The sequence below is a fragment of the Podarcis pityusensis genome (assembly GCF_964106645.2).
Source record: "Podarcis pityusensis genome assembly, chromosome: 4".
NCBI lineage: Eukaryota > Metazoa > Chordata > Lepidosauria > Squamata > Lacertidae > Podarcis > Podarcis pityusensis.
Window position 1 is genome coordinate 70,321,148 of NC_138027.1, and position 12,399 is coordinate 70,333,546.

Sequence of the window (12,399 nt, forward strand, 5' to 3'; positions counted from 1 at the left end):
ATGGCTGTCATGATGAGTAGACATATCAGGATTTGGCACAAATGAGTGGTCTTAAATCCACCTACTCAGAAGAACACTCCCACCTGTGGTTTGATGGTCTATTGAAGTAAAATGGGTTCAAATAACCCTGATCCCAGTCCTTATTGCGACCTATCATAACCCGAGTCTTAGTTTTGATACGTTATTTTTATCAATAGCATTTATATCCCACCTTTTACCTGAAGAACTCAAGGTGGCATACATGGTTCTCCCCCGATTTAATCTCTACAACAACCCTGTGAGATAGGTTGGGTTGATATTCAAATTCAAACCAAATGTGGAGCCATTATATTGTACTAGAAAAGGCACCTGCAACTTTTATGAGAAGTGTGTGTGTGTGTGTGTGTGTGTGTGTGTGTGATACTCATGTGTCCATCACAGCATTTCTCAGTCATCCTATCAGGTGCAGCAGTTTCCTATGATTTGTTACTATTCGAACAAGTTTCCAGGCGTTCACTGCCGGTAGTGGAAACACCATTTCAGTAGGCATGGTGGCACGAAAGGGTTAAGAGCGTGCACTGAGTAAAAGAGAAGCTAGACCAAAAAGTAGGCAGGGACTCTAGAGAGGAGGAGGAGACTTTCCATCTAGATACCCCCGCTTTTTCCTTTTCTTTTTTATTCCTACATGTGTAAAATGCCCACCTGTTCAACCACTACAGCCACCCTTGATCCTTCTGTTCCAGCTGGTTTGCACTAGGCTTCGATGCTCTTTGCATGCGGTTGTAGATGTAGGTATGCTTCCTGTAGCGATGGGGCCGGCTGCGGAGATCTATTGGCTGCCGGCTTTGTAAATTCCATTCAGTTTGGTCCAATCGCGGAAGGAGACAGCCTGGCACAGCCTGGACCGCTCGCTCGCTCTTCAATCTCGCTCTGCCTCGCCGATCAGTCTCGCTCTCCCTCTCGCTGTCGCTTGTCTCCCTGCAATAGGCAAGCGGAGCTCCCACTCCCAGACCCAACGCGCCTTCTTCTTCTTCCGCTGCTGCTGCCGCTGCTGCCGCCGCCGATTGCAATGCATTTGCCGCTTGAATGTAGGTCATTTACAACAGAAAGCGCCGGGTTCTTTCAAACCTAGTGCTGTTGTGTTGCTGCCGGTTTGGGGTTGTTGGTTGGTTGGTTGGTTGGTTTGGTCGCTCTCCACCACCAAGATTTTCTGCTTTTTTTTGCGAGGGGCTGTTGCATTCCTCTGGACTAAAGGGGGAAAAAAACAACCCAAAACAAAACCGTGTTGGATTTCACACGCACACCACGCGAGCTAGGGGGTGGGGGGAGGAAAAGAAGCTGGACCCCGGCGAAGCCTGCTGCGTGCTGCGATTCTGCTGGAAGTCGCCTGGGAAGACACAGGCTGCCAAGGACCCCTAAAACACAGAGGCAGCTTCCTCCGCCGAGGTAGGTACAAGCCAGAGCTCTGTCCTTTTTGCCTTTTCCTTCCCAAACTCCCCCCCCCCTTCGTTTGCAGCTGGTACTCCAGAGGGGGGACTGGTTTGCTGCAGTCGTCTCTGCACTGTTTTCGGGGGGGGGGAGCATTGCCACCCTCTTATTGGGAAAAAGAGAATACTTCCCGTTTCTCAGCACTGGAGATGATTTCCATGTCTCATGTATGTAATGCATCTCTAGATCTCTTTGCCCAGGCACCATCCTATGTCCCTGGACCACCGCTCTTAAGTGATGGGGGGCACTTTGCTGCAGTCAGCTCTTTAGGAAGGCTCCGGGGCTCTGTGTGAGATGTTTACAAAGTAGCTCTGCCTTTACAGGCAAATAAACAGAAGAGTGTGGCGGAGAGGGAACGGGGGGGGGGGGGGCTCATATCTGCAGTACACAGAGAGATAGAGAGAGCATTGCTACAGTTTCAGCAAACGGGGGAAGGCAGAGCTTGGGGAAGGAAACAGCACCCCGGTGCCCTGTTCTTTGCAACGGGGGTGGGTGTTGAGAGAGGCACGCTAAGCTTTGATTTAACCTCTCTCTCTCTCCCCCCCCCCATGTCTTTTCCTAAGAAGGAACGATTTTGGAGGCTCTCTGGAGGCATTAAGCAAGTCCTTTTCTTTTTCTTCATCTGCCGGAGGCTGCCTGTTGTTTTTAAACCCACGTGATTGATTTCCAGGGTGGCATTTGGGTGGGTTCTTCTACCCCCCCCCCCGCCTCTATCGGCCCTATTTATTATTTGTTTGTATGGTGGAGGTGGGGGTATAAAGAGGGTAACATAAATCGCTTATTCTACAAAGAAGCGGGGCAGGACTCCCGGGGAGGGGTGGGGGGGTGGGAATGAAGAGAGCAGGATTGCAGGGACGGGAGGGGATTTGTCTGTCCAGAGATTTCTGCACCTTCCTGGAAACTGGCTTGGCGGGGGGAGGGAGGGAGAAGCGGACGCTGCCTCATCTCTTGCCTTGAATGGTTTATCAAAGCTGCCAACTCTTGACTTTCTAGTGGAAAGTTAAGAAGCCTAGGATCCTCTCCCCCCACACCCACTTCTGCCTAAATGCCCAGAATCCAGGGGCTGCCTCTGCTCATTGCTGCCTCCCCCTCCTTCTCTGCACTGCAGCTGCTTTCATTTTCCGACCCCCCCCCCCCGCGCGTGCTTTTCACTCTGCAGGGCGCTGTGAATGATGCTCTGTCCCTTCTGCAGCCACCCATGAAGGGGGTCAGAAGAGCGGCCGCCTAACTTGTTACCCTCTACTCTTCCCCACACCTTTTGTTTAAGCGGTTTCCTTATCCTCACCCCCACACAACACCCCCCCCCCTTCCCAGCCTGCGTGGTGGGACCTCTGTGACGTGTTTAAGATTGGAAGAAAGGAAGACCCTAGTTGTGGGGGCGGGAGGGGGAGAGAAGCAGAGCTTTCCCCGCACCCACCCCCTGTCAAGCCACTGCAGACACGTCCAAGTCCCTGATGCAGACAGGTCTCCTCCATCTGCTGTCCCTCTTTGGCACCAAAAGGGTTCAGCTACACACAGACAAATGCACTTTCAGCCTGTCAGGCTAACCCATCGAGTTTCTCTAACCATGAGAGATGCCAGACAGTTTTGGACATCCTCTTGCTTTCCTCTCAGCGACCAACTTTGCCGCCTCTTGGTTTGCCAGACCCATTTTTGTGGGGTTTGTTTTTTCAGGTTAACTTGCCTATCCCATTGCTTCCGCAAGTTTTCCAGCCATTTGCCAGGTGATCACGGCTGCCACTGCTGCAGCCAGCCCCCAAGGGTAAAGTGAAGTGAAGTCACCAACCACGCAGGCAACCCCCCACCATCTTGCAGCAACAGTTAGTGATCCTGCTTGATAGGATCTGTGCCTCAGGGTTGACAAGAACCAGGTACAAGAAAGGAAATCCTAGAGGTCAAGAATACCCACCTAGGGGGTATATTCTCTGCTTTGAGTATCCTGTAAGTAGCTACAGTAAGAGATGGAAGAAGGAAAGTGGATTTCCTAGTCTGGCCATCATGCTCCCTAGCTGGCTTTCCGGTTAGTGGAGATTTACAGGTTGTGGTTTCCTGGTTTCCATTTTGAGTGCAGAGAGGGATGCATTGGAAAGTGGCTGCATTCAGCGACTGGTTAATTATGATCCTTACAGTTCAAAGCTATGACAGTGAGTTATTTCAAGGGAAGGAGATGGTGGTGGTAGAAATAAAGCAAAGCTAATTGTCTCAGTAGAACATTTTCCATTCTGAAAACCAGCAAGACAACCATCTCTATCAGTCCTTTTGCTATCCATACAGGATAAAGAGAAGAAGAAGAATATAACTTTATTTCTTTTCTTCTTGCGCCTTTTTTCTTTTTTTGGTAGAAAGAAGCAGGTGTTGCTCTTGCGAGAAGATTCCACAAGGTGGTGGTGTGGACACTTCTTAATGATGTGTATTTTATTTATTTTTTGAAGGAGGTTTGGTCAATTGCTTGAATGGCTTTGCTTCCATGCACTTCTCTCTGTATCTTAAAAAGACTCATTGTGTGTCTGTTTTGCAAATGACAAAAGCAGGATTGTTGTACAAATCATGGGATATATTCAGCCGGGCCTACTCTCCTTTCCGTTGATAGTGTCTTCTTGGGAAAAAGAAGGGCTTAATGAGATCTCAAAGTTATATCTATTTTTTTATATATGAGAATTTCAATAAGGGCAGGAACTGGTTGTGTTTGCGATGAGATGTAGCAATGGTATTAAATGATATGCAATAGAATAAACTCTCTTCAATTCTTGGTTGTGTTCAATAAATCAAGTGTTCTGGATTAAACTGTAACAGGTCTGGTGATTCAGTAACCAGAGGCAAAGACTTGATGTGGCTATTGAATCCATTACACTAGCTGTCTTTGATTTTGCTGCCAAGTTCTTGCTTTGGTGTGTGTGTGTGTGTGTGTGTGTGTTGTGGAGAGCATTGCGGTCCCTGAGATGTAAACAATTTCTCTTCTTGAGATACATTATTTTATTTTATTTTTAATGGAGTAAAAGAAGCAAGGAGAAAAGATATACCCTTGCTGTAACTTTCACTGAGGGAAGAGGGGAAAGGTCTTCCTCTAAGCTGAAAAAATATTTTGAATCTGTATGTTTAAGGTGGGGCATATAGGACAATATAGAGATAGTGTGGCTTGAAAGGAAAGGGCAAAAGGGCGTAGCAATTTGGCAGCATTTTCATGTGGACATAACTTGGATTGCTACTTTCTTATCGTTTTTAGGAATCTCTGCAATATGGAGCTTAGTGCAAATTTGAAACTCAGATTTATGGAAGGCCAGAAGTATTTTTCTTACGTAATACAGAGAGATATTGAGACATAAATGGTTTCCTTGCTATTTTGGGAACAGGATATGGTTGATGGTATCATTCTGTTTTATTCACTGGATGGAAACCTTTCCTTCCTATTTGAATTTATTGGTTTATAGATGATTGTTTCCAGTGACAGAGTGGCCCTTGATTTGGTATAGGAGTGTATCTTACTGGTTTTAATCATGTAAAACTCTTCATATATAAAAGTGCTGTCTATAATTACCTATCAATAATTTACACAAGCATAAGCATTTTGGTGGTATACCAATGAAATTAAAAACCAAAGAAGTTATTTAATGTTAAAATTTATTCTGAAATGATTCAGTAAAAAATTGCCTTTCCTTTCTTCATAACTATGGGGAATAAATGCAAATGTAATTTCATTTGTTCCTTGGATCATAATTGCATTGGGTCTCTCATGCTGTTTCTTTCTAGTAGTTTCTCATTAATTCTATAATACTTCCAGGCCCTAATATCTAGACATATGAGGAAAATGGCTGGTTTATTACCCTACAAATACAGTTACCTTTAAATCTATGTGTTGCATGCGTCAGAATATTTCATTTCCAGAGTGAATAGGAAATGTGTTGGTAAATAAGAATAATAATTAAACTAAACTAGTGCAAATAAAAACTGATTCCTTTTGTGCATTGTGTCTATTGTCATCTCAGCAGAATTAACTATTATTATTGAATTTTGACTATTATGAAGTAAAAAAAAACCCAAACCAACTCCATGTGTCCCACTTCACTGCACAAATGCTCTCTTGAATCTGTTCACTGAACTTCATGTTCTTTAACAGCCAGTTTGTCTCCAAAAGAACAATGATAAAAGGTTTGTCAAAAATGGCTGTCTTAATACGAGGATGCCAAGCTGAAGTTCATCAGTAGTCAGCGAGACGAAGCTGTGAATCACAAGGAAGAGGCACTTGCTTGCAGTCTCCAAATGGAAATGGCTTTAAAATGTCCGTTTCTTGCATGGGGGCAGGAAACATGCACTGCTGTTTTTGATGGGCCCTCAGTACAGCTGCTACTTGTCTTTTAAAGGTGAGGGCCTGTTCTCTGAGGAGTTCGAATCACCCACTGTGTGGCACAGATCCACTTGTGTGGAACAGCAGCTGTGTTTAAACCTCATAGAAGGTGCTGTCATTCTGCCATTTTATGACCTTCTGTGTAGGGGGGAAAAAACAACAACAACAGAGTGACAGGAGGCTTTTGTGTGCCCAAGGTTCATTAGCAATGCATATGCCTAAGTACCTGGAAACCTAGGAAGAAAGAAAAAAGAAATGTTGTAAAACCAGGCCAAATGCACAAAACTAGCACTAAGCCATTCAGAGCCACAGTGGGGCTCTCAGTCCAACCTGCATCTGTTCTTTGTCACCATGCAGCTCAGGTGTACTGAAGCGATGTTTGTAAAGCATTTATGTTATGAGCCATTTTGATCCCCACATCTGACAGGGTTATGTATTCAGCTCTCTCACCTTTTAATGGGCCTCGTTCTGTTTGCTTTAGTAGTCTCCTGATATGAATTCCAAGGGAGGGGGAAATGCTTGTTGTCTGAAAGAAATGAGATTTCATTGGCACTATTCCTGGAAATAATGGGTAGTGAAAGCTCGCTCAGTAGATCCGAAGGTGAGGAAGAAAAGCAGGAGATGGGGGTGGAAAATGAAAATTGTGTGTGCACAATGGAAAATTCCTAAATATAACAAGTTGCCATTTATCTTTAGGAATATTAGGAACAACAATCTTTGATGTTCACAGTTTCTAAGTGTTTTTTTTTTTTTTTGGCAGTTCTTCTTATTCCATCCTATCTTCACAACTCAACAGCTTAGGCTAAAATATATGACTTGCCCAAAGCCATATGGTGAGTTTCATGACTTACACTTCTCTCTTTCAACCTCAACATTTTGTTCAGGGGACCACGTGAATTTGTGAGGGAAATGGTTGAGAATTTTTCTAAAAGAAAATTGGTACTTTTTTTTAAAAAAAAGAAATGTTCAAAAGTAAGAATGGGATGCAAATTTCCCCCTCTGCAATCAGGTTTGACAATTTCCTGTTCCTAAATCACATTTACATAAATTAAAAAGTAATTTAATTTGTGATTCCAAGACTCTGGAGAAGAAGAGTGAAAGAACAGCAGGGCAGCATAAAGAAAAGAGCTATCTTCAGAACGAAGGCTTTGCCAAAAAGCCCAATTTGGAAAACAAAAAGTTTGGAGGTGTGGGTTATGACCCTTGATAATCAGCTTTATTTCACCTTATCTGATCTACCTGTTCCATAACAAAAAGCATATATTGGGGGTGGCAAACCTGTGGCCCTCAGTTAATGTTGCACTACAATAGTGGTAAGAAACTTTTAGCTTGAAGGCTGCATTGCTACATGAGTAACCTTGGGGATGACCTGCTGGTGGTGGGTAGGGCCAGCGCTGAAGTGGATGGATTAACAGGTGTGATGTTTACCTTTGTGGAGAAGACCACATTCCAGCCATGCAAAAGCCAGAGGTTTTTACAAACACATTACTCTATCCAGGAAAATAAGAGGCATTATCATTGTTCATGGACACATTCCAGCCAAGCAAAAGCACTTGAGATCATGGAGCAGGGTCACTGAGGTGTGTTGTATGAGGAGAGGTGTTACCTTGAGAGACGGGGGTAGAAAAGCCTGAAGCATTGCATTCAGATCCTGTGCCTTAGGTCACCTCCTCCATCACCCTAGCTCTACACCTACCACTACCATCATCCTTGCCATTGGCCTTCCTCGCTGTGGCTAATAGGAACTGGAGTCTAATAATATTGGCAGTGGTGTAGTGGTGGTGGAGGTGCGCAGGTTCTTCATCCTTGGCACAAACAGAACCTGTGAATCATTTTACTATATGTACTTATTGAGACCAGAGACCATAGCCCATTGAAACATTGTCCTGAAGCCATGTGGGCTCAAAGTGAAGACATGGAAGGACTGCACATGTCAGACTGGCATCCAATGTCCTTTTTGGACCTTATGTTTTGGTTGCACGCACTTAGAAACATCTGCATGATAATCAGTCTTTAAGAACGATTCAAAATTGTCAATGAAAATGGAGATAGGGGCTATTTAGTAAATACTTGAAGCCCTAGAAAGCTTCTGATAAAGCCATGAGTCCTCACCAAACTTTGGATACACATGATATGTGGCTTTGTCTTTGTATGGATCAGAAAATGATTAAAGAACAGGAAGGAGATGACCAGAATAAATAGAAGGATATAAGCAATGGACTTCCCCAAGTATTTCTGTTGGGAGGAACTGATGCTGCTTAACTTACTAATAAATGATCTGGAGTCAGGACTGAATAATAAGGTTATTAAGTTTATGGGTGCCACCCAATTATTCAGGAGGGTGAAATTCAAAGCAGGCAGAAGAATTTCAGAAGCATTTCTTCAAAATGCTGAAAGGGCAACAAAATGGCAAATGATATTCATTGCAAATAAGAGCAGGTGATATCATTGCTCTTGCAGCAAAGTATTCCAAGTTAATGCATTTGCTGATGAAATTTGAATTGGCTGTGATTACCCAGGACTAAAAAGATCATGGGATGTGGTGGACTGTTCACTGCAAATGTCAGCTTGGTATGCCTCAAGTGTTTCGAATTATTAGGAAATGGCCTGAAAATAAAACAGTTGGTACAATGCCTTTATATGAATTGAGGGTTCAGCCATATTTGGAATGCTGGTTTGTATCACTGATAATGGAAGAAAAGTATAGGTGGGACAGGCCAAGATTTGTAACAAAAGGATCTACTGAAAAGAGGTGGGTAGGAAGAAGGAGCAGAGTGCCAGCATTGGCAGTAGATGGACCAAGGGTGCTGTAGGCAGGTGTGAAGGAGTGGAAGGGATGGGTAGCAAGCATGAAGTCAGGCAAGAGCACGAGAAGTTCTAATTCGTTTTTGGCAAGCCAAATGACTGTATGCTGCCCTAGAAATATTTATATCCTGGCAAATTGCATCCTCAAAAGTGGAATCAGGTTAGACCTTGTTGTCTGAGTGAAGCAACCATCTCAGACATCAGATGCTGGGGACACTGAGTGACCATGAGGTGTTGGGAGACAGCCTGCCCTGTGCCCTCTAAGCTAGGCTGCTGCTCTCTGGAATGTGGCTCATCACCAATCTCAAAACAAGATTAAATTTTCAGTCCGTTGGCATCTGTATGTGAAATGGGGGTGCCATCTTGTCCTTTACCTCAGGCAAAAAGGAAAAAAATGTCTTGAAAGCTCTTGGTAGAATTATGCCAAGAGGTAATGCCAATGCACCAGACCTTTTTCATGGATGAAGTCTCTAGCTGGAGAGTTGTGGTAGAATCCATAACAACCTACCAAAGGGTAGCTGGCCTTGAAAATGTTAGCCTTGAAAGGGGCTAAATCCAGAACTATATCATTTTCCTTCCTGCTACATTTTTGAATAATATTGAACTCATTTTTAAATGCTTTGTTCTCCCCTTAACTGTTCATTGTTGAGATAACAACCTCTGAAGTCATTTCAACCTCTTGATTTGTTTACAGATTCAGGATGTGTATCAAAGACTAAACTGAGTTGAAAGACACCTCCAAATTCTTTTCATTTATTCCTATAATTGTAGGCCATGACAGCGCTGACAGAATCAGATATTTGCACTCTCTGTAAAGGATGGCTTCATCACACTGAACACATCTGTGCACTTTAACTGTAATGTGCTCACATTCCAACCCTGTCTTTAATGTACTTGGAGTGTGATTCATTTGAGTAATGCGGTGAGATTTCCAAGGTTCCTCTCTCCCACAGTATTTTGTGAATGCTCTTCTTCTTGACGGAGATGTTAAAACTTTTAAGAGAGCCAAGCTTTGAAAATTACTGTAACTCTTATTAGAAGCACATGATAGAAAATATCAGAATGAGCTGATTAAAAGACTTGGCCCAGGGAAGAGAAAAATGCACTATCACTCATTATTAAAATAAGGGTCTTTTTTTTAAGGCACCAATTTATTCATGGGCAGAATGGGACTATTTTGTTGGATTCATGTAAGAAGACCATATCTGAGAGTGACTGACAGAGTAAATGGAAAAATTGGAAATTTGTAATGACACTATTGAAGTCCTGAAAAGTATAAATCTATATATTATTTAAATTAAAAGCTTGAGTGAAGTATAAATTTATAATTGTTCATTACAGATTCTGTTATATCTTATCCAATGTGGACTACACACTTACAGCAATGTGTTTGCCCCTGAATAAAGTTTCCACATCTGCTCAGGCAGCAGCCATAGATCATTGCATTCAGAAGGTTCCATCACTGCTATCTCTGGCTAACAGGATTAAGTATAACAGGGCTAGAAAATATCCCCATTTTGAGACCCCAGATTGCAGGTCTCTCTCCCCAAAACAGCATTGAGCTGGACATGTGTGGCCCGAATGCTTGAATCAAGGTAGATTCATATGTCACATTCTGTCAGATTTTGATAACAGGCTATGGAGCTAACTAGTTGTATCCCTTGTTAAGTTTTCTTGTACTGCTTTAGTGTTGGATTACATGTAACAATTAGACCTAATATCTGCTGTACCAAAGATTTTTCCTTGCCTTTTATTTGTTCCGCCATTCAGAAATTATTTTGTTGTTGTTAACTTTTCAGTGTGCTATGCACTCTTTGAGATAATGAAGATTAAAGTGAAACCCATGGTGATGGGATAGTTTTGGTTCAGTTTATTTAGCTGAATAAATCCCTTCCAGAAGAGTAGCCATATTGGATTCCCATTTGTGCCCTTGTGCTCATGGATTCCCACAGTCCCCTGGGAAGTGGTGTTAAGGGGATACAGGAGGCACCTGCCCAAACCACCCTCCCCATCTCTTCTGTGATCATTTGTTTCTTTCGGATCAAAAACCCTGCTTTGAGTGCAAGGAACCAGTTGAGTTCTACCCTCTGTCTATTGTCCCATGTTTTAGTGGTATCTTCAAGACAATACAGTGGTACCTTGGTTCTCAAACTTAATCCATTCCGGGAGTCCATTTGACTCCCGAAACCCTTCGAAAACCAAGGCACAGCTTCCGATTGGCTGCAGAAGCTTCCTGCATTCAAGCAGAAGCCGTGTCGGACATCCAGCTTCCAAAAAACGTTCACAAACCAGAACACTTACTTCCAGGTTTGCGGCGTTTGGGAGCCGATTTGTTCATCAACTAAGCCGTTTGATAACCAAGGTACCACTGTACCTTTTAATGTGATACAAACTTTCATGGGCACTTTGCAAAATTTATTTATTTAATATTATTAATTTATTGTATTTATAGCCCACATTTTTCTCCAGGGACCTCAGGATGGTGTACATGGTTCTCCCCTTCCTCATTTACTCCCCAAAATAACCTTGTGATGTAGGTTACATTGAGAGACAGTGACTGGCCCAAGGCAAACCAGTGAGCTTCAAGGCCTGAGTGGGGATTTCACAAATGAAGCCTCCCAATGCTTGCCTGACATTGTATCTGCAGGGCCTCACATGCTTGCTTGGTGATGGACTGCTTTTGAACGAGGAGTGCACCTGTGTATAGATGGGACAATTCAGTAGACATTGTACAGCTAATGAGGTTTTGGGTATAATATTTGCTGCTGGTCTCCTTTAGATGAAAGGAAAATAAGTAGCTTGTACTATCCCTTGGAGTGCTGAATCAGTAGAACATGGTTTAAATTATGCACAGCTGGAGAGACAAGCTGCAGCACTGGAGGCTGTAAATTAGATAATGCAACCTCTCTGCAGAAGGTATGTAGCCCAAATTTGTGTGTGCTGTGTTTGTAGACATTCATAGGGCATGCATGAAATTGGAAGGTGTTATGCAGCTCTGAAGTTCAGTAATCTCTGAATAAACTGGCACTTATTCTATCCTTGCATTGTTGCTTGTATGGTATTAACCAGTCTGTATCATACCAGTTTTGGAATCGGTCCACCTTCCTTCCTTATGTGGAAAACTGTTTGTATTCTGATAATACTAAAGCGATTCCTTCACCATTGGGTTTCTTATTAGCAATATCAGCAGTCATTGGAACCCAATAGTAAATTGTGGTTGGTAAGCAGCCCTGGTTTTCTGGTGGCAGCTTGCTCACCTCCCATGAAGTGTTTTTAAAGATGTTACACATAAAGCCATTTGGTGACCAGACAGTGGGCTCTGTTATTCCTTTTAGAATGTATATCAGCCTTGATCTCTTTCTTTCTCCTACCCCACTGGTACCATAAGTAAATATTATACAATAGACAGAATGTTGAGTTTTGAGCATGGAACCTCCTCATCTGTATCACTATTTCTTGTCCAATTTTGAGCCTTCTCTTTTTGGAAGGTTTTAAAACAGGCATAGGAAGGAAATCTTATTTGTCAAAATGGCTTCCTGCAAAAGAAAAATACTGGCCATGAGCTGAACACAGTTAGAATCCCAGTCTTTTGGAAGGGTTCAACACTTCTTATTCTGAAAATTCAGAGCTTCCTACTGAATCCATGATGATCAGAGTGGAGCCTTTGAGGGTTGGATTAGAGTTCCCCTTCTATATGGAAAACACTGCTTTCATGAACAGAGGCTCCCAAAAACTAGGAATCCAAGCTATTACCTCTTACTCCAGATTCCTACTTCTGCTTGCTA

The 12,399-nt window shown here is 43.0% G+C and overlaps 1 protein-coding gene across 6 annotated transcripts in view; it reads left to right on the top strand.

The window, feature by feature from the left end:
• Nucleotides 1-673: 673 nt before the first annotated feature.
• NLGN4X (neuroligin 4 X-linked) overlaps nucleotides 674-12,399 on the top strand; it is a 160,656-nt gene continuing 148,930 nt past the window's right edge. For 3 of the 6 annotated variants that reach the window (XM_081001319.1, XM_081001318.1, XM_081001323.1), the window contains exon 1: nucleotides 674-1,425. The gene's annotated coding sequence lies outside the window, so the exon portion shown is untranslated. Of the gene's footprint in view, nucleotides 1,426-1,616; nucleotides 1,635-12,399 lie in introns of those variants that run through there. The other 3 variants (XM_081001321.1, XM_081001322.1, XM_081001320.1) reach the window with 3 other exon arrangements.